General features: G+C 43.0%; 1 protein-coding gene across 1 annotated transcript in view; it reads right to left on the bottom strand.

Moving 5' to 3' along the window:
- The window catches only part of LOC6554444 (rho GTPase-activating protein gacU), a 63,088-nt gene that overhangs the window by 40,751 nt on the left and 2,075 nt on the right, over positions 1-20,262 (bottom strand). The window contains exon 2 of the mRNA XM_015153832.2: positions 3,883-3,953. The gene's annotated coding sequence lies outside the window, so the exon portion shown is untranslated. The remainder of the gene's footprint in view (positions 1-3,882; positions 3,954-20,262) is intronic.

The raw sequence follows: 20,262 nt of genomic DNA, 5'->3' as shown, positions 1-20,262 counted from the left end.
GATTGACCACAGGTACTTAAGCCCGCTGCTATAATACAGACCTGACTTCTGCAAATTGTCTTCCGTAAAAAGTCTTTTAATGTTCATCTACTCGAGCTAGTAGTTGATTATTTATTACACATAAGCTGGGAAGTTCCCATTTAATGACTTAATAACAGAAATCCTGACTCATAAATCTGCTTTAAAATCTGTTAAGAGCTTTTCATAAAAACCGAATTTCCTTAAATAAGTGTAATTAAGATAATAAGTGTTATTACTGCCTAACTTATGTTTGCATAAAGTGTTAGTTGCGGGAAGAAATACTAATCATTGGAGTTATTTGACAATACAATTTAAATAAAACTTGCACTTCAAGTAGTTATCTTTTCCGGAACTTCCAGAATACCATGCGTAATCTAAAACCGGTGCATAATTAAACTTCCTTTGTTTTTTTACACGGCTCCCAGTCCCAGTCTCACCTTGATCTTGAGGCCCAGACTGGAAACAGATCGGTGTGCCGGCACACCCATATATATTCCTGATCGACAGCTATATACACACATATGTGCATGGCATTATCTACTACCATTCCGAACTATCTGGTGCACAGTGCACATATGGATTTTACCGTTTTAGGCATTCATTCTAATTGATTGTTTGCAGTTTCTGGTTGCCGGCCGCCACCTACTGACCTTCACATTGAGCGGTGGCAGTATCCGCAAGTCGATCGATCCAATCCGATCCGATCGGTTCGACCAACAGCCGGACAAACGTCTCGGCGTCTAGCTCGTGCGCTATAGCTTTGGCTATATAACGCTTCGATCGGATGGGGGAAAAAAATTAAAGAAAAAAAAATGGAAAATAAAAAGAGATCCGATACGGGCACACAATGGGCGCGTTAGATCGCTAATCGATTTGCTGCTCATTCGCTTTTATAACGTATTCAAATTGGTGCAATTACCACTTGGAACTCGTATGGCATAAGGTGGGTGTGGTCGACCCAACATTGATTTTTCTAATTTTTGCTAAATTGTCTTGTGATAATTATAAATGCGGCTACAATGTATACACGAACACTGAGATTTTTCCATCTACTGGACTGTGGTCAAAACATATAACCCTGTTTGCTTATAAGACTGCCGTGTATAATTGCTGTTGTCTTATTGGCTTATATGTGCTGTATATAAAATTGTTGTACAAATGTGTGACATTTCGCCCATAGCTGCTTGAAACTTTTTTTTTTTGTTGTTACCGCGTTGGAAATTTCTCCCGAGCTTGAATTACGTGCCGGATTTGGAGTGCGACAGCAACCTGCAACGGATCGCTGTCGAGGGTAATCCGAGACCTTCTTTCACAACGATTTTCATTCAGTTATTCCAGTGGCCAGAGCCTGGTATGCAGATATTTGCAACCATCGCATCGGATTGGCATGGAGCAGAGCGGTGGAGTAGTGAGGTAGTAGACCGCAGTGGGCAAACACTTGCTGCCTGGTTGGCTACCGGGTCCAAAAAGCGACCCAGTCGGCTGAAGACCACGTCTTGTTGCCAATCACTCAATCAAAACGTCACTTGGCGTGGCAGTTTTGCGTGGCGTTTGTTGGAAAATTGAAATAGAAACGTCAGAATTTCTGCTCTAATTATAAGGCGGTATGTTTTACGTACTAGCCAAGTTTCTTGACTCCTCGGTTTGTCTGTCTGTTTGTATGTCTGCCTGTCTGTCTGTCTGTCCGTCTGTCTGTTGGCTGGCTTTTTTCTTCAATGAATATTTTTCTGTGTTTTGTTTTACAGTCTGCGCTTTGGCTTCCAGCCGTCTGCACTCGTATCTGTATCTGTATCTGTATCTATATATCTCTGTTGCAAGAGAGATTATGCTTTGATGCACTCACGTTAAGCTCACTTTACAGTTACAATTATTGTTTAATATCGTGTGGCCGGCGAAGACCCTAGAGACTTGGCCGGTTGCATTCGCAACACTTGCCGCATTTTGTGGCAACTCGATTCGCTGACTCGACTCGGTTTTCGTTCGCAATTATTATGCATTAATTGCGGGTGGAACAACGTGGCTCAGATGTCTCCCAGTCCGGCAAAAAAAATGCCACTGCACCCACTGACCAACACCAGCCAATTGCCCAATCTCACAGCACGCAAAATGCTGAGACCCAAACGGCAAAACTGCAATCGTTTCTCGTATTTTCGGTGTTTCCCTGTCCGATACACAAAACGCAAATTGTTTTAGATTGCCCAAAGCGGCGAATTATTTGCCGTATGCTGCCACGTTTTGTGTCGCTGCTGATTATATAAATCGGTTCACATCCCCACCCCTCGATGCCACAATCGCAACTCTAATGCACGACACGTCGGTGGCAGCCGCTGGTCAATTGTCTGCCGCACATTTGCTGGGCACGTGATTGTTGTCAGGTGGAAGCTGCGGTATCCCCCCATCCTGTCGCCAGCCCCTCCGGTTGTTGGCCATTTAGCCATGCAGCATGTGAGCTTGCGCTTTTCGGGAGATTTGGCTACTTAAAGTGTAATGGTACTTTTCTGTTTGCTGCACTCTAAAAAATTCTATCCTTAGAATTTTGGTTGTCTGCGCTAAGTAATAGAAGTATTAGCTGTATAATTAGCAAAGCTATTTGTTAGTCATAAATAAAATATCTTAAAAAGTATTCATTACAATGGGTTTTAATGCAGTACTATAATTACGGCTTGAATACGCGACCTTCCTGTAAATACTGCTCAGTTACAAGACAAAATGCACTAGATCGTGTAAAAATCAATTCCCTACGGCAACAATTCTTTTCGTTTAGCATGCATTTTTCAACCACAAGCAATTGAAGTAAAAATTTCCCCCATTCTGCAGCCAAAACTGATTAAACATGCATCAACTGCCGACCAGACACAAATCAGCGTTTTGCGCCGCTGCCGTTGCAGTTGCACTTGCTGCGGCAATGTTGTTGCTGGCCGTTGTTGTTGCTGCTGGTTGCTGCCGCAGGTTGCCGCTGGTTAAAATCAAAAAAATTTTGCGCGCTTTGCAAGCGTGTCAAAAAATTGGTCATTGTTTGTAATTATGAAAATTGCTTAATTGTTGCCTAACCCCAGTGGCAGCAGTAAATGCAGTAAATGCAGCAACAATTGCAGTTGCTAATGCGGCGGACGAAAAATTTGGACAGACATTTTTTGCCATTGCTTGTAGTTTTGTACAAGAATTATTACTGTTTTTTTTGCCTGCTGTTGGCATCTGCCTAAGTGGCAAGGCTTAATTGTTAATAGCGGCTGTTATAATTCCAGTGCAGGGTGCTAAATTTTATTGCTTAATTATTAATTGCAATAATATTTAGCCGCAATCTCTTTCGCAGATCTAGATGTTTTTAATTTTCTGTTTCGCTCTGCGGCAAAGCGCTGCGCCCAGTTTATTATTATTATTATTATATTTTTTTTGTTGGATTTCGGACGCCGTTTATGGTCGCTTGACTAAGCAAATTCGTATAGCAGGCAGCAACCGACATATGTACATACGAGTATGTGGCATGTGTTTATAGCCCAGTTAGTTGTTGTCTAACGGCCCAGCCGAACCAACAAACGAAGCGAAAAAGTTAGCAAAAATTGGTTTTTAATTATTATTATTGTTATTGTTATGGCGGCCAGCTACTGTGAGCTATTTCCGAGGAATGGCCCGTTCGTAATGAGCAATTCCAGCTGAAATTCTTGCGACTTGGCTGGCCGCCTTTGTTTTGGCCTGCAATTAAACGTTACTCATACGACCCTGTGGCCGCCCGCAAATTAAGCCAAATTAAGGCGGCTTATTAAGCTAGCTGGTTCGGTGTGGCAAAACAGGTAATTAAAGTGCCGCCTCGCAGTTTGTCATATGACTTATAATAAGTTTTGCATAGATTTATTGACTTACTTTGACTGCCCCAGCGGAGCAGGAAGACTGCGTTCGCGCAGGAAATGCCAATGAGTAGTAGTTGTGGTGCACTGCAAATAGTTTCAAGCGAAGTCACATTAAAGCGTTATAATTAATACAAATCAGCACACTTATCATATAAGTACATATAAGTACACCTCCAGAGACAAAAAAAAAACAATAACAGCACCAGTTTAGCGTTTGGCACGCCCGGCACGCAGAGCAATTTTAATTAGACATAAACGACGAGCCACATTTGAAATGGGGCGTAGAGGGGACATTAAGCCCGAAAGTGTTTAGTTGGCAATTACATAAAATAAGGAGCAGCTTCCAGCTCTCAGCTCTCAGCTCCCCAGCTCCCAGATTCCAGCCAACGGTCTGCCATGTAGCGTTACTCCGTTTTTCCCCGTTTTCCCCCGTTTTTCCCCCTTATGCAACACTCGAATTAACATGTTCCACAGGCAAAGCCAACGCACAAGTCGCTGTCATCACATAGATACACGCTGCCCGAGTGTAGATATATATGCTCACTCCATGGCGCAGACTTGCAGATACACAAAGTGTGTGTCTTGCCTTGCTCTGATTTCATCGGGCGACAAGAGCAAGTGTCTCCGCTGCAACAGGTGCCTGGCGACGCCCATTGCGTGTGCTGTGTTGCGGCCAGAAAATGGCCAAGTCCGCCAGATAAGCCATAGGCTTGGCTAGCTGAATGGGTGGATGGCGGATGGCGGCTGGATGGATGGCCAAAAGAAGCTGGCCACTGCGTGAGCAGGTCCGAAGCAGGGGCGTGCCGCAGAGGGGGATAGCCAAAGTTGCAACATATGTAAAATATAACATATAATATACCACAAATGTCGAACCAAACATTGAATGATAAACCTCATCAAGCGTTGTTTATAATTTCACTTTGCTTGCAGGTGGTTTCTTGGTATTCCCTGAATTTTATAATGACTTTGAGAAATATATTTATATTGGACATACAAAGTCCGTGGTCATCATTTTCTTATTAAAATGAGATGCTTGGCTGTTGGCTGTTAATAGGATTTTAATACTTGAACATTTAGCAATTAAACTTAAAATGCAATGAACGAAAGTTTATGGGTGTGTTTTGTTGCTGCCTGTAGTTTTCACCTATGCAAAGCCCCAAAAAGCCCCCTTTCTCCACACCCCTGCCCTGAGCAACTGCTACTGGTGGCGCCAAAAAGAAGCGTCAACGACAACGATGCTGGCGCTAAATGGCTTTTGCCATATAAATGTCTTCATTGCGTATGAGTGATGAGGCAGCCATGGCCATGGCCACGTCCCAGCCGAATCCCCGCCAAAAACGCCATGCAACTCTGCCACACGCAGCTTGCGAGACGCCTGTTGACGCATTTGGGTGTTGATTTTTAATTTATGCGCTTTTAATGCGCGAGAAAACATGCATTTAAAGTGAATTTATTATGAATAAAAGTGCGGCATTAATTACGGCGACAAAAAAGTGCGGTGCCGTGAGGAGGGGCTCGTTTCCGATCAGAAGTGTTTCTTTGGGATATTGCTCAACATGATCTGGATCTGGATGCAACATCCTGTCGAAGGGAGCGGGGCAACTTCGGTCGACTTGGTGACTTGGTGACTTGGCTGACTGACGTTGCAACACTTTGGCACGCATGCGCGGCATTTTAATGCGCAAAGTGCGCTGCCAACAACGAAACACGCAGCACGCCCACTTTTGTTGCGAATACCTGTGAATACGAATACCTGCGAATATCGTATCGAGTATTCGCGCACAAGTGCACTCACACATCGAATGGGACTTTGCGACTGGGTCTCGGAGATTTATTATTGTATAATGCGCCGTACGCAGTTTTATTTATTGCTCTGCACGCCAAAAACTTTAAAATCAATTGAAAAGCTATAAAAACGTTCATTTATTTTTTATTGTTGTCGTTACTTGTGGATTTTGTTAAGTATTTCAACATTTCTTGCAGCCTGCTCTGCTCCAAATTGCCAAAATGGTCGGAGCGCTTATTTTTTGCTTGAGTTTTAACATTTTCCTTATGGGTTTCCCAATGGGTGGGGTCTCTGCCTTCGAAATGGGCGCAAGTAATTTTGTAAGGTGCTTATAGGTTGCTACACATGTAGAGTTTGGTGAATGAACCCTAGGTAGTAAAAGTATTCACAATAGCAGCGTTTCATTCATGACTTCTGCTCGACCGACTTCATTCACGAATTCACCGCAAGCCCACTCAAATCGCCATCTAATAATCGTATGCAGATCTTTCACATACAAGCCGAGAACAAGTCCCAACTAATGCCTAATCCCCTGACAATACTTAAGTCGGTTCACGAGCTTGGTCCCTTTTGTGGACCCTCTTCGCACAGCATTAACACGATGGCAGCTTTTTGATTCCTTTGGACGAGAAACGGAAATGAAATGAAAAGACCCCGATCGCTTAGATTTCATTTTTTGGCATATTCTTTGGGGGGCTTACGTTTTACGAGCATTTATTGATATTTTGTCTCAAAAAAAGGGGGTCTCGAGTAAAGTGTCAACACTTTTTCATAGCTAACAGCCATTAGGCGGGCCTAAACGATGGGCCATAAAACGCTGACCGGCGGATCGTAAACCACCCAAAAGGTGGCACAAAGTGTAAAGTCATAATTGTATGGGATGGTACCACTCGTCGGGCCAACTGACGTATGGCTCAGCATAAAAACATTCACTTTTTGTTGCCTACTATATTCATGTTTTTTTTAGTATGTTTTGGGAGGGCCAGGCAATCCAGTGACCATAAATAGATATAAATAAATATGATTAACGCATCTCTTAACAACGCATCGAAAGCAATGCAAGCCTTAAGCACTTTTTGTGGCTGAGTGTTTGCTGTTTATTTGTTTGTTTTATTGCGGCCATTGATATTGTGTTTTTTGCGCTTGTTAAGTGGCCTGCTGATGGCTCATAAATTGTGGCCAACTGTCTGCTGTATGACGAATAACTTGTCCATCGGCTGATTGATTTGCATGCGCCGCTGATTGACACACGGCATCGATATCCACATCTCAGCATCGACTCCAAGTGGCTTAATTTATGCAAATGCGCCACTCACACACTCAGTCATTCATTCATTCATTCTCATGAGAGACTGCATTTAGCTCGATTTTTGCATTACAATAGGCTGTGTTCCAGCCACATTCGAGTATATCGGGCAATTAGGCCCCACTATATACGCCCTCTGACATCCACTGCGACATGTTGGGCGTGCTCGGTTTTTTGTGGCATTTGACGTGGCGTATTTGCATAAACGACACCTCCAAATGTTGGGGCAGATCTGAACAGTCCACGCATGTGTAGTATGAATGAAATGCCGCCCCTCGGGCTCAATTGTGTGTGGGGTCTCCTTTGAGCCGTCTGATTTATGCCTGGGAGCCTGAGATCTGGCCGCATTTGCTCCGCTTTGCATTTGGTAAATTTATGAAGCTGGGAAAACTCCGGCTGGACCAATCTCAGAGAGCAGACGCATAATTTAATTAAGGTGAAAAGTCAGCTGACAATGGGAACCGGAACGGTGCATCTTCGTAAATGAAGAGGAAATGGGTGGTCAGCTTATTTGAATTGTTAAAATCAAATTCAATTCAAGAACTTTGCTTATAATTCAATGATAAAATAAGATCGAAGGCAAATTGATCAACAATTGAATTATACCTCTCAGCTCTAATTTGCTTTCTAAGTATATTCCTCCTTCCTGAGATATGTTAATAAGATTTCTGTTTTAAATTAAATCAACGATTTTTTTTAGAAGCCTTTAGCATTGCCAAGCCTGCAAACCTAATAAAAATCCATTTTGAATTAATGGACTCTCTTAAGTGCGCCTTATTTTGCCTGGGGTAAAGATATTGAAATCATATTTACCAATCCCAATATTTACTCTAGGAACCATTAATATTTTATTTTTGTTTAAGCATTGCGGAAGCCATATTTTTCGGACCAAGGACATGGCTCGCACGGCGAATTAACGGTTAATAAAGCAATCAGCAATTGGCCCGCAAATCAAATTGGCAGCAGCAGTGCTAAAATCCAGCAAAATGCGCTAAATTAACTAATTTTTGTTTAGGCAATGGCAGCGGCAGCAGCGGAGGCAGCAGCGGTTTCGGTAAAAACCAAGCTCCAGTCGAGAGTGGGAAAATAAATTTGTTGCGCTAACAATGGCAAGACCTAAAGACAAAAAGGCACTACCAAGTTGGCCTGCAATGACTGCAGATTGTGGTACTGAGCCAAGTTTTGTGGGCGCAGCCGGGCTTTTGAGTTGAGTTTTTAGCTCAAATGCCCGGCTGACCGACCGTGTATGCCATAACTATTTATGAACAGTTAGTTAACTTAAATGCTAGGTGGCAATTAAAGGGGCGTGGCTGCCGTCGGAGGAACATAGAAAGATAGAAAGAGACGCGAATGCGAAATCATAACCTTGCCCAGCGTCGAGAATCAATAAGAGCTTCGTTTCGTAGGGGAAACGTACTCGGTAGCCATATAATTAGCATTTGTTTCTCGGCAGAGCCAGGGACTCGCCCTGGTCCACACCCCGAAAATGGGAGAATAAAACCTCTGAAGACAACAAAAAACAAAAAACACAAAATGCAAAATACAAAATACAATAACAGAACGGTCAATTTGTGGTTTCTTTGTTTCCTGACTGCGTCCCAAATGGCCATGCTAGTTGGCCGCTAATTTGGCCAGCATTTAAGCCGGTCAGCCTTTAATTAACAAAGGCCACACTCTAATTGATAAATTAAACAAGAAATTCAATTAAAAGAGGAACACCCGCCCGCCAGCTCCCGCGGCCATCCAAAAGGTGCCAAGTTGTTAACATAAACATTGAACTTCGCCGCGCAGCCGCAGCTGCCAAAATGCTGAATGAATCCATTAATTTGCACCAGCGCCCCCAAACTACGGGCCGCAATTGAAGTGCAAAGTTGAACCGCAGAGCTATCACACAGAAAAAAAAGAAGAGAAATCAGAAATAGTTGTACAGAATAGTTAATAGTTAAATCAAAAAAGTGCTGTTAAAACCTAAAGGGATTCCTAATCCCTTATGTAAACTTATGTATATTCATTCTCCCATTTAATGATCCTAACATGCGAATTTTACATAAATTGTGTTTTGAATTTTGCATTTTTATGAGTGCACATGTGGGCAGTACTTGGTCGAGTACTTGGAAAAGCCAGTCTGGGCCATGGGTTGGACCTGGTCCTGGCTGCTATCTTGATCGCATTTTTTACGGCACATAAATATATGCCAAAACACTACAATGAAAATATTGTGCTATACGAAAATGTGGCCACAACAACCACAGCAATCGAGTTTGGGGCAGCGACGAGAAAACTGAAAACTGAAAACTGTGGCAAAATATGAAAACGTTTTCAATGAAAATTAATGGGCAAACGCTGCAAAATTTTGGGGTGCGCACTGCGCATGCTCAAAAATGTTAAAATCGTGACCAGAGCTCTGGCTTTGGTCCCAGCATTGATACCCCTGATTCCCCTGACCTCCTGGAATACCCCAAAGATTGCTCTGAACCAAACTGGACGACGGCATTGTCTTTGGGGGACTGTGTGGCGTGTGATTTGGCAAATACTTAGACCTTATATGGAGCGGCTGCGATGGAAACTATTTCCTGCGTTGCGAAAAGCCGCCGAAAAAGACCAAAAGCGGCAGTTGGCCAGTAACAGTTCACATTTTGTGTCATCCGCAGGGCGGCGGCTCCATATTGATAATTCATAAAGTGCGCGAAAATAAAAAAGTAAACGCCTGCCTGCCCAAAAATGGTGAGCCATTTGAAATTAACGCGGCGGAGTTGGAGCTGTTCAAATGTCAATTTTAATTTGCCGCGCCGCAAGCGATTTGACAGAGAGGTAGATTGCCTCAAAAAGCTAAGCTATGGAAAAAAATGATTTGAAAAAAATGTATAAAAGCGGTGCTGCCAATCTTCGCTGCAACATGTTGGGGCAATTAAAAATGCGCATACGCCGCGTTGCCGCCGCATTTGCACGCAGTTAGCGACGCGTCGGCGGCAATGGCGGCTTACTTGAAAGCCAGCAATTTGGCAATAAGGAAATCGAAATCAGTCATCAGCCGGCAGTGCAGAGATATATTGCATCTCTCACACCACGAGATGCACTCGAAAAGAGGTGAACTGCGCGATAAAAGCCGAAAATTCATGTGGAAATTGAAGTTGACTGAGATTAACAGAGGTTTGGATTCGAGATCATTGAATTTTAATAGCTTAATCTGGATTTTGGCTCAAATGCGATAGAACAAGTTTGGGTTTTCGTATGCATAGAATGAATTTGTCGAATTGATTTCGCAAAAAAAGCTATTTTATTTAAATATGGAAATTTCCATAGGCGGAGGTTAACATATTATAAATTGTGTTTAAGCTGTTTTTATTTGCCAGTCTATGCGATTTTTGTTTGACTAAAGTGACAAATTTAGTATATACCTAAAAGATTTCTTTGATTGGTGTACATGTCAGTTGTAATGCCCATATGAAGTTTAATTTAATTTCTTGCTGGAACAAGCATAATGCAATCGAATTTACACCACATCACGCCCACGGCTCAAGGAGTCGAAGAATTAGCCAACAGCTCGGTATATGAAAAAAAAAAACGTTTTTGGCAAGTCACGCAAATCTTTTCGGTCCGCTCATTAGACTAATGCACCTCGAATGCATACCCAAACTCAATCTCGAATCCTATTCGTATTCATAATCGTGTTTAGAGCAGAGAGCCATGAGCTTTATTATTCAACTCGCGTTCCGCTAGAGCAGATCCCGAACGAAACACGCACTTTATGAAGCCATTATATAAAAATATTTATTAGCAACACTTTTGCTTTTAATTAGCCAGCAACGGCTGGTTTCCTTTGATTCAATCAATGTCGCTTGCGTGCCGAATGCGACCCCAGATCGCCAGATCGCCAGACCGCCATGCCGCCATGCCGCCATGCCGCCATATCGATATTCAAATGTATTTCTGTTAATTAGAGTGCGGTTAATTTCGATGTTTATTAATGCCCTGGCCAGGTGTGAACAAAGTTTTGGGTTGGGTTGCTTAGGAAACGCTAAAAGCATTACATTACAAACGCCAGTTGGCCAGTGAGCATAATCAATCAGCGTTGCAGCATTCCCACACACGCCCCGCAAAAAATATAAAAAAATTCTGCAGAAATCAGAAAAGGAGTTGATTTGGTTTGCGGACTCCCTCGAACAACCAAACGACCCCAGCCGATGGCGTTAATAATGCCAATTGCATGTTTTATGTGCCGCAACGATGCCAATAACAATAATAAACTGCATATTATTAAGCGCTTTAAAATATTTGTAACAAGCATCGCCCAGTCGCCGTTGCAGTCGCGGAGTCTGGGCCAAAACCCGAGCCGGATCTCTCTGGCTGACTGGACGACCTCTCGCGGGGGCACACACTCTGGCCAAACAACATGGAGCGCAGCCACAACTTATGGCCAAGTCAGGACAGACACGACGACGTGGTCAAGACTTCAAGACTGGTCGACTGCTAGAGTCGCTGTCGCTGTCGCAGTCGCAGTTTGCAGCCTCTAATCATTGCTCTCTTTTATATGGTTTATGGCATTTCCGTTGCTGTTTCTTTTGGGTGTCCAGCTATTGCCAAATTCATTGCGATTGCGATTGCATTCGCAGTTTAGTCGGGACAGGCGTTTTTTTCTAAATAATATATATATTTTTCTTTTTCCGTCTTACTTTTGACCACGCAATCGGGGAAATACATCTCGGCATGGCTAATTGATTGATGAAGCTGTTGGCACCTTTGCGAGCCTTGGCTAATCACTAATCACCAATCAATTCATAAAACGGAATAATAACAAACGCCTGCAACAAATCAATTAGCCGCTTAATTATGACACTAAGCCCAGCTGGCCAGAAACGGAATGAACAAATTACCACCGGCGATATTAGCATAATAAAACGATGCAACCACGGGCTGTGTCTCATAAATTATGCATACTATTTTGGGGACAAAAGACCCGAAAACCGTTCCGTTGATGTTCACTATAACAAAGCGGTATGCGGCTAGGGGAAATCGGCGGATAGGGGGAAACTCCGAGAAATACAGGCGGCTGATAACGGGCCAAAGTCTTTAGTTTGATTTTTTGCATATATGTATTTCATTAGTTGGCGAAAACTGCACGCCAGTTGAGGCTCTACTCGTATATAGTGGGGCTTTTGGGTGGGGGGAACGGAGATTCGATCTTAGCTGCCACAAAACTGGTTCGCATTCCACTTTCAGTGGTAGACACACGATCCCGAATGCAATCCGGGGACAGGATGATGCAGCAGCAGCAGCAGCAGCAGCTGATGACGATGATGATGATGGAAATCGTTATTGACAACGGAAGACGACGAGGCGATTTCCATGCAAATGGCCATGAAATGGAATTTGCCCGCCGTCAACGAAGGAAACGTACTTGAACCAGAAAACCAGGCCGACACATTAATGCAGCCTGACACCGCAGCCTTGGCTGATCGGCCCGAAAGATAGGGGAAGAGTAAAACGGACGCAACTCCGGTAGAAAAAATAAAACATTTTTGGGCGGTTGCTTCGGTTTCAATTAAGCCCCAACTAATTGCAACGGACAGCGCCGGCAAACACAAGCCAAAATAAATCATTTATTACCCGCGCTGAAATACCAAACAATATAAGAAACACACCAGGTTTGTTGCCTAAGTCTTTTGTTGGGGCGACGGCAATTATCAAAAGAAAAAAAGAAAAAAATTTTTAATAATCATAAAATAAAAACCAGACATGAGCTGAACAAACAACAATGCTTAGCAAACAACTCTTGAGCGATAAAAAATAAATCTTTTATTTGATTTCGCAAGCAAGAAAACATTGAGAAAAAGTAGCCAAAGCCAGAGCGAAATCAAAGCAGCCAAAACCGTAAAACTCCCCTGAGATTTTAATGACATTTTCGCAGGCTGGAGGAGCAGAGAACCACCGAACCACTGAGCCACCGAACCACTGAGCCACCGAACCACTGAGCCATTGGGTGTGGGAGCGGGCAGAGGGTGCCACTCGACTACATGGCAGCCGTCTGACAGACGCGTCACTACGTGAGCGACGTGTTTAAAACTTTAATGAGCCGCAAAATAATTGCAAATGCTACTCATGTCGCCCAAACAAACGTATTGCGGTGAGAAAATACAGATCCAGCGGGGGTCTGCTGGCGAAGAAGAAGGAAGCCAACACCCCTCCGGTTTCATTGCTACCATTCCGAACGAAAGGAGCAGGGCAGCACCTGTCTAAGGAGGCCACACTGCCTGCAGCCGGTCGGTTCGGTGTTGGGGCACTTAATTGCCAAAAGCGTGACTTAAATTTTTAAAATCATAAAAGCCACGAGACCAGCTGGCACTCAAAGAAAGGCTGGAAAATCCTTGGCTGTGCTAAGCATTCCTGGCCAAAATCAGGAAGCACTCAACCCACAATCCTTTCTACCAGTTTAAGTGTTTGGCAATTTGGCAAACTAACAAGCCAAAGGCTTAGGACAAGCTCCTCGTTCAGTGGCACTTGGCATGTGGCCAATTAGGAGCAGTTGCCGTCACTTAGTCATGGCTCTAATGCCGCCGGATGAGTCGGCTGGTGGCTGAGTTCGACTGCCTGTATTTTTATTGCCTTTTAATTATCACAGCTTAAAATTGAAAGGCAAAGTGAAATAAAGGGAAACAAAAACAGAAAACGATAAAACTCTGCGAATTTCTTTGAGTCAGGCTCAAAAATGTGGGAATTTCCCTACGAGTTACGACTCAAATGCGCTGCCAATATCGTCGAAATCGAAAATCAGTTTGTGGGCGTAATTGCCTCAGAAAAAAGCACCCACACGCTAACATGCGTTAAATGCCTGCCAACGACAACGAAAAGTATCTAAATACGCATAAATCATGGGGCCGAGTGTCGCCGGGCTGACAACACGGCAATCGATTGCCAGATCCAGATTGGGATTCGGAATCCGATTCAGATCCAGATCTGGAGCAGCAGATAGGCGATATGAGCAAGTACGAGTACGAGTACGAGTATGAGTATGCGGCATGACTCCAGCCCACAAATATTCAATAAGCACTTAGATATCGGGGGCGGTGGCAAGAGGGGCTTACACGCTCAGATGGCGCGTTGATTGAACTCGGCTCAGATCGATCGATTTATCAACGTTTTCGGTTTCCAAACGTTTTAGCGCGTGCCCCAGCGCCGTGTCAGCTTAGCGCTCTCTCCATCGCCATTCATCCATCCATCCATCTATCTATCGTAATCCCATGGCAAACATTTTTATTACACTCAAGCTGAGTGAATAATACCACGGCACTGCGCGGATGTCTGTAACCCACTAAAAGATGTTCTTCCCCCGTTATGCTCTATATAAATTCTTGTTAAGAATGACAAGACAAATTTTTGGTAGTCAATTAGAGCCTAGCTTTTGCACAGTTCGAAAAGAATTATGTACTTAATATGCATCATCCTGTAGTTGAGATTATATACAGGAAAAGTTGTATATGTTTGGGAAATAATTTCACTTAAAATTAAAAAATAATACACTGGAATCCTATCTTCTTGAACCAAAGGCGTATTTACAGATCATTGTATATATGAAAGTTACAATAACCTAATCCGCAATTTTTGTATTGTTGGAGATTAGCGCATTATTGTCATCTTTGTGGATGCTGTGGCCCAGCAGGTGATGTGCTAATGAAGCGGGCGGAGTTTGCTTGGCCCGATCAGACGTAATCAAGTGGTGGGTCTCGGAGCTAGTTTTTTGATTTATTTGCTGGGCATTTTAATGACTCCCCCGCCGTCTGGAGGCCCCGAAACGATCATTGACTTCTAGACGCGACTTTTATATGACCGTCATATAAACATGCATAAAAATTCATCAGCGGTGGACTGTTGTTATTTCCATCGCTATCAGCTCAATTTTTATGGCCCTACATTTCTGGTCTCGAGTCGGTGGTGGTGTCTTGGTGTTCATTTTATTGGCCCAATTTGTAAATATAGCGCAAAAGTGTCGAGCATAACAATGAGACTCCAGCCATGGATCAACGGATCGGCGGGAAAAAGAACGAACTAAGTGCGGGTGGTTGCGTGGTTGCGTGGTGGTTGAGGGGAGATCGGACAGCCGTTGTGGACTTCTTGATCATGCCATCAAGTTCGTTGCCTTAGTCATTCGTTTCGTGCCGCATGATTTGTTGTTTATTTGTCATTCCTAATCGGAGGCAAATCAAACACGCACCTTTGAGTCAAAAGTGTGTAGAAATGTTTATAAATTACAACAAATCTAAAATGAACCCAAAATTGATAGAAAAATAAAAAAAACTAATAAAAAACCGCCAACTGCAGCGGCAATCAAAATGTATGCATCAATAGCGGTTGGGTTTTTTCTGGGTACTTTTTGCGTTTTCTAGTTGATTTCTGCCTCCTGCTTGAAACACGCATTATTTATGATTGCAAGGCATGTAATTCGTATGCTAATTGATAAGTATCGCGAAATTTATTAACCAGCCGTGCTGGACAACAACAAACAAATGCGTGCTAGCCGTGCGGCGTCAGTTTTCAAGTACACAAAACTTACACACAAGTCTCTAATGCAAAAATCTCAAATCTTGATATATATAAGGCAGCTCGCTGTTGTTGTTATTGTTGTTTACCCAGCTAGTTCTCACGCACAGGCGCAGCTGCATTTGGTCAGCGGGTTGTACTTGACCCCGCGCCCGCCCCCTCGCTCTGCAGGCCATGGCCCGTGACTTTTGTTATGCCGCCGCCACAAAATCAAGTTCAAAAGCTCGAACGCTTAAACATATATCAAATGCGATTTGCAAGGCAAATTTGTGTAGCTGCTGCTCCGTTTTTAATAGCGTATAGCAAATATTTGTGTGTAACATAAAACCGGCAACAACTGTGTACATAGCACAAGTGCGGCCAACGCCAAAATCGAGCAACTTTGTAACATCGAATCGAAGCAATATCCACAAGCAGCAAAACAAACAGCCCGGCAAACAACATTTCGCGTATCAGCAACATTAATTATAACAGCCACAACAGCATCAGCGGCAGCCACAGCAATATAAGGCGGTGAAAAAATGCGTTTATTTTAAAATGAAAATAAATTTACAGTGCACTGGGAAAAATGGTAAGCCCCCTAGAGAATCGGCTTAAGATTAAGGGTGAATAAAACACTATCTAGAAAATACCAGAAAGAAATTAGGATTAATAAAAAGATAGTATTAGCAGTCGACTATTTGCGCTTAGTTTAACTTACTATTAAAGGTGAATAGCAGCATAGTTGCGTGTATTTGGGAAGGATGATTGATATGTGGCCATTCAATTTGCCTTCGTTACTGCAGCTGTCGGCTATTGCGATGATGTAATAATTCTCGTTAACGTCGTGCTGTCTGCGGCAATAGATCCGCGAACTACGAATGGGATTCGGATTGGAAAAATCCCGGGTCCATATCTACGCCGTGTCGATCAATAACAACACGCACGCGTTTGCTGTGCGACATTTTTGTCGATTCTCGCCTTGATCTAGAATTTTGTTCCTATTAATTGATCTCATAATGACAGACACTTCAAAAGCGACATCACGACGTTTATTAATTAATGCAAGACCGAGATCGAGCAACGTAGTCAGCCTCCTGCGTATGTAAAGTGCGTGCAAAAAGCACAAGGTATGCTAAGCAACCAAACAAATGCCGGCAGCTTAATTAGCATTCTAGATTACACACAAACAAGTGCGTAACAAGAATTGAGGCAGTTGCGGGCTATAATGGATTTATGGGGTTACCGCGAAGGCTGCCCGGTAGATAGACGCTTATAGACAGATAGATGGATATGTATATAGATAAATGGCTATGAGTTAGGTGGCTCTGGGTAATAATGGGTTTGGGTCAGAGCGACCCAAGTCGGTCATTAGCGAGCAATGCTGAACGGAGGCAAATTGCTGTCAGAGCATTTCCCGCTTGCCAATATCTCAATCAGTGGCCGAAGTTTGTTGGCATCAAGTGCATAAATTAATGAAATTATCAATTAGCCAAGATACTCTCCCAGCTGCCGTTTGCAGCTTGGTGCCACAGCTACTGCCAATTTTGTGCTTCCCATGGATGTTGCTGACTATCGGGAAAATCATTGCGCAAATGCACGCAGTTCATGTCGAAACTCAATTGCAATTAAAACCTTAAAACTAAAGTCTATAAAGCCAGGCTAAGGAAGTCCCAGACTGTCCCAACTCGTTAGGCGAGTGGAAAATGCTTTAATAGAAATTACCGGGCTGGCAAAATGTTTGCAATTGTTGTCTGCCTGCCGACTGCCCAAATTGACATTATCAATGGCTTCGCAAATGCGTTATTTATTTAATGCCACATCCAGCAACTTCTCGATTGTGCAATCGGATTGCTACCCTGGATATTTATGGGCCTGTGCATACAACTTTTAAAAGAGTTTCAATTAATCAATTTAGAATGGTATGAAATGGCGTTTGCAAAACATAAACTGAATGCTCAAATATGAGTTTTGTAAATCTTTAATATAGTTAGTACTGATTGAGTAAGTTAAGAATGTTTTTGTTATAAAAGCTGTTTAAATTGAATTGAATAAAAACATGTTTAATAGGGTATTTTCCGTTTCATTAAAAATTTTGCCTTTGTTTGATTTTGAATTTGTATTGGTTTCGTTTCGTTTTTGATTTCATGCAAATATTTGCAAATTTCTCAAATTAACGCGTAGGCGAGCCAAATCAAGCCGAAAGCGCTGGAAGTGTCGTCGTCTCAGCACCACAACAGCACCACCAGCACCACCAACAGCACCACCAGTTCCACCACAGCCGCCTCATCTAACAACGCCCCCACCGGGCACACTTCCCCCCGCGGACCCACAGCAAGTTCATTGAACCACCTACGAGAAATATGCAAATCGCAGCGACGTGGATGCAGGGAAAATAAATCAAATCAAATGGACTAACTGACTGGCAAAAACAAAGGAAAACTAATTTTTATTCGATCTTTTGTGGCCTTTGTCTGGAGTTGCTCGTAAGACCTAATATACAGAAACACGAAGCAATAATTGTATAATTTTTTTTTGTGTTTTGGTGAGTCTTGCTGCAAGCCCATTAAAGTGAAATTAATGGCTGTCGCCCGCTGCGGAATTTTGGCCAAAAGCTGTCGCGAAGATTAATGCGGCCCAAGCTTCCTCACAAGGGACATTCGATATTGAGCGTTTGATTTTGAACACTGCGTTTTCTTAATTAATAGCTCGCAGATTTTTATTGCCGCACATCTTTGTCGAATCAATATTTATAAATTATTTATAAACGCACAGGCCTCAGCCCAAACATGCGGCTAATTAAAATGATGAATGCGAAGCGTTTCAACTCGAAAATTAATTAAGCAAATTATCCATTTAAATAAACATAGAATGTGCCGCTCGCCTGCTCGATGGCTTTGCGCTGATAAAGTCGAAAAATAGTCGATTTGGGAGGCCAGCGGAATTTGTTGGACAACTTCGCGGCTGCCAATTAGGGGAAGTGGAAAAAAGAGCATTCTTAATTGCAATTAATTAGTGCTGTCAGTTTTCCAATTGTCCGGTTGTGAGTGACAAAATAGTTGCCAAATTGGAATTGCTGATGACCTGCTTTTATAAACATCATTAGGGCTTAATATTTCAATAAATTTGATTTTTCATGAGAGCCAGATGAACATAAAATGATCACGCCCAGTTTTCTGCTCGATTAAAAATATTCATTAGGCCATTTGGAAATTTTTCACTTGATTACAGACCAAAACCGATTTCAAAGGGTTGCCCCTGCCACATGCGGCGTAATTAAATTTCCTTTGTTGCCTGGGAATTCGCTACGATTATAATTGTGGCGGCCCAGGGCGTTTTTCTGCCTGTATTTCTAAGTATATATCTGTTAATATTTTTTTTTAGATATAGGCTGGGCCCTTCATTCACACAATTAGCAATTTCATGCGTCTTTGTGTCTGCCTCGAAGTATGAATTTTCGTGGCCCTTATTTCGTTTCGTTTCGATCTGTTTCTGTTGTAACGTGTGAAATTGATTTTCGCTTGGCAATTGGGCTTGTAATGGCCAAAAAGTTTTCTCACTCTGCGGAGGTCTCCGTTCGAAGACAATTAAGCGAAATAGATGGGAGCTCACCGCTTCCTACTGTTCAAGTTGAACTTGTGAGGATTAGCCATAGTCAGTGTAAACTGGGTCAATTTTAAATGTATGTAAGAGGTTTGATGCCATGGGTTATCCTCAGCCGAATAACTTGTAGTTTGGACATGTCGGCTCTATCAAAGCCTGTTTCTGGCGGCGATTTATGGAAGTGGGGACACCTTCCCTGACAGCATCATCACCTGGCGTTGCCAGGCACTCGTAACATTTGCAACATTCGCATTCAAATGACACTAACGGCTTTGTCATGTACTGGGCCACATGTAACTGTACGGTTTGTCTCTTCTGGAGAGCCAGTAATCATGCTCTAACGACACAGACAAACACGTATATAATTTGTATAAGGCGCTGCTATGTGGTGAATCGTCAGCGGGTTCATATAGAAATCTTGTAATCTGATAGGCATGACAAGAAATATTTTGCTTGTCATTAAATTTACTTTTATTTATGCAGCACTGTCTATCATTGTTGATGTTGTTGTTGGCGCTGCCGTTGCTTTTCGATTCGCGTGTTTTGTTTCGGCGGCGGCTTGAAATTAGTGAAAACTCTTCACATCGAGAAGACTGACTGCCTGAATGGATGGTATGGTATGGTATGGTTTGGGGGAAACTTGAAAACGTATGCATGCATAAGTTGGCGCCTGCTAACGTCTTATAGTCATCGATTTTCGACCATTGTTGGCGCTGTTTGCTTGGCTGGTTTGGAGTTGAGTAATAGGCGAAATATTTGCGCATGCCTCATTACGGTTGCCTTTTCGGTTGCGGTAATCGATGGCAGTGTAAGCCAGAAATGCGCGGGAGTGGCGAAACAAAAGACTTGGGCAACGAACTTGATGCAATTAGAACGATAGCAGCAGATTCCATGAGATGCGTGACATTTCCAGTAATGACATCACACCGCACTGGCAGCAGCACGCAAATGTCAACAAAGTGCGTCATCGATGACAATCAATCGTGTGGACAAAGGGCAGCCAGTGGTGGCTAATCGGTAGCCAGCTAGATTGACAGCTTCACCGACTAAACGACAGTCAAACTGACAGACAGATCGACAGACATTCGGTCTAGACGACATGTGTAATGACGCGTACGTCAGGCAAAAAAAATTCAGTAGCAACAACAATGGCCTAGCATAATGAGTACAATTACTGGCCAAGC

This window comes from Drosophila erecta, unplaced genomic scaffold (genome assembly GCF_003286155.1).
Source record: "Drosophila erecta strain 14021-0224.00,06,07 unplaced genomic scaffold, DereRS2 tig00000000-arrow-pilon, whole genome shotgun sequence".
Lineage (NCBI taxonomy): Eukaryota > Metazoa > Arthropoda > Insecta > Diptera > Drosophilidae > Drosophila > Drosophila erecta.
This window is presented reverse-complemented; position numbering and strand designations above follow the sequence as displayed.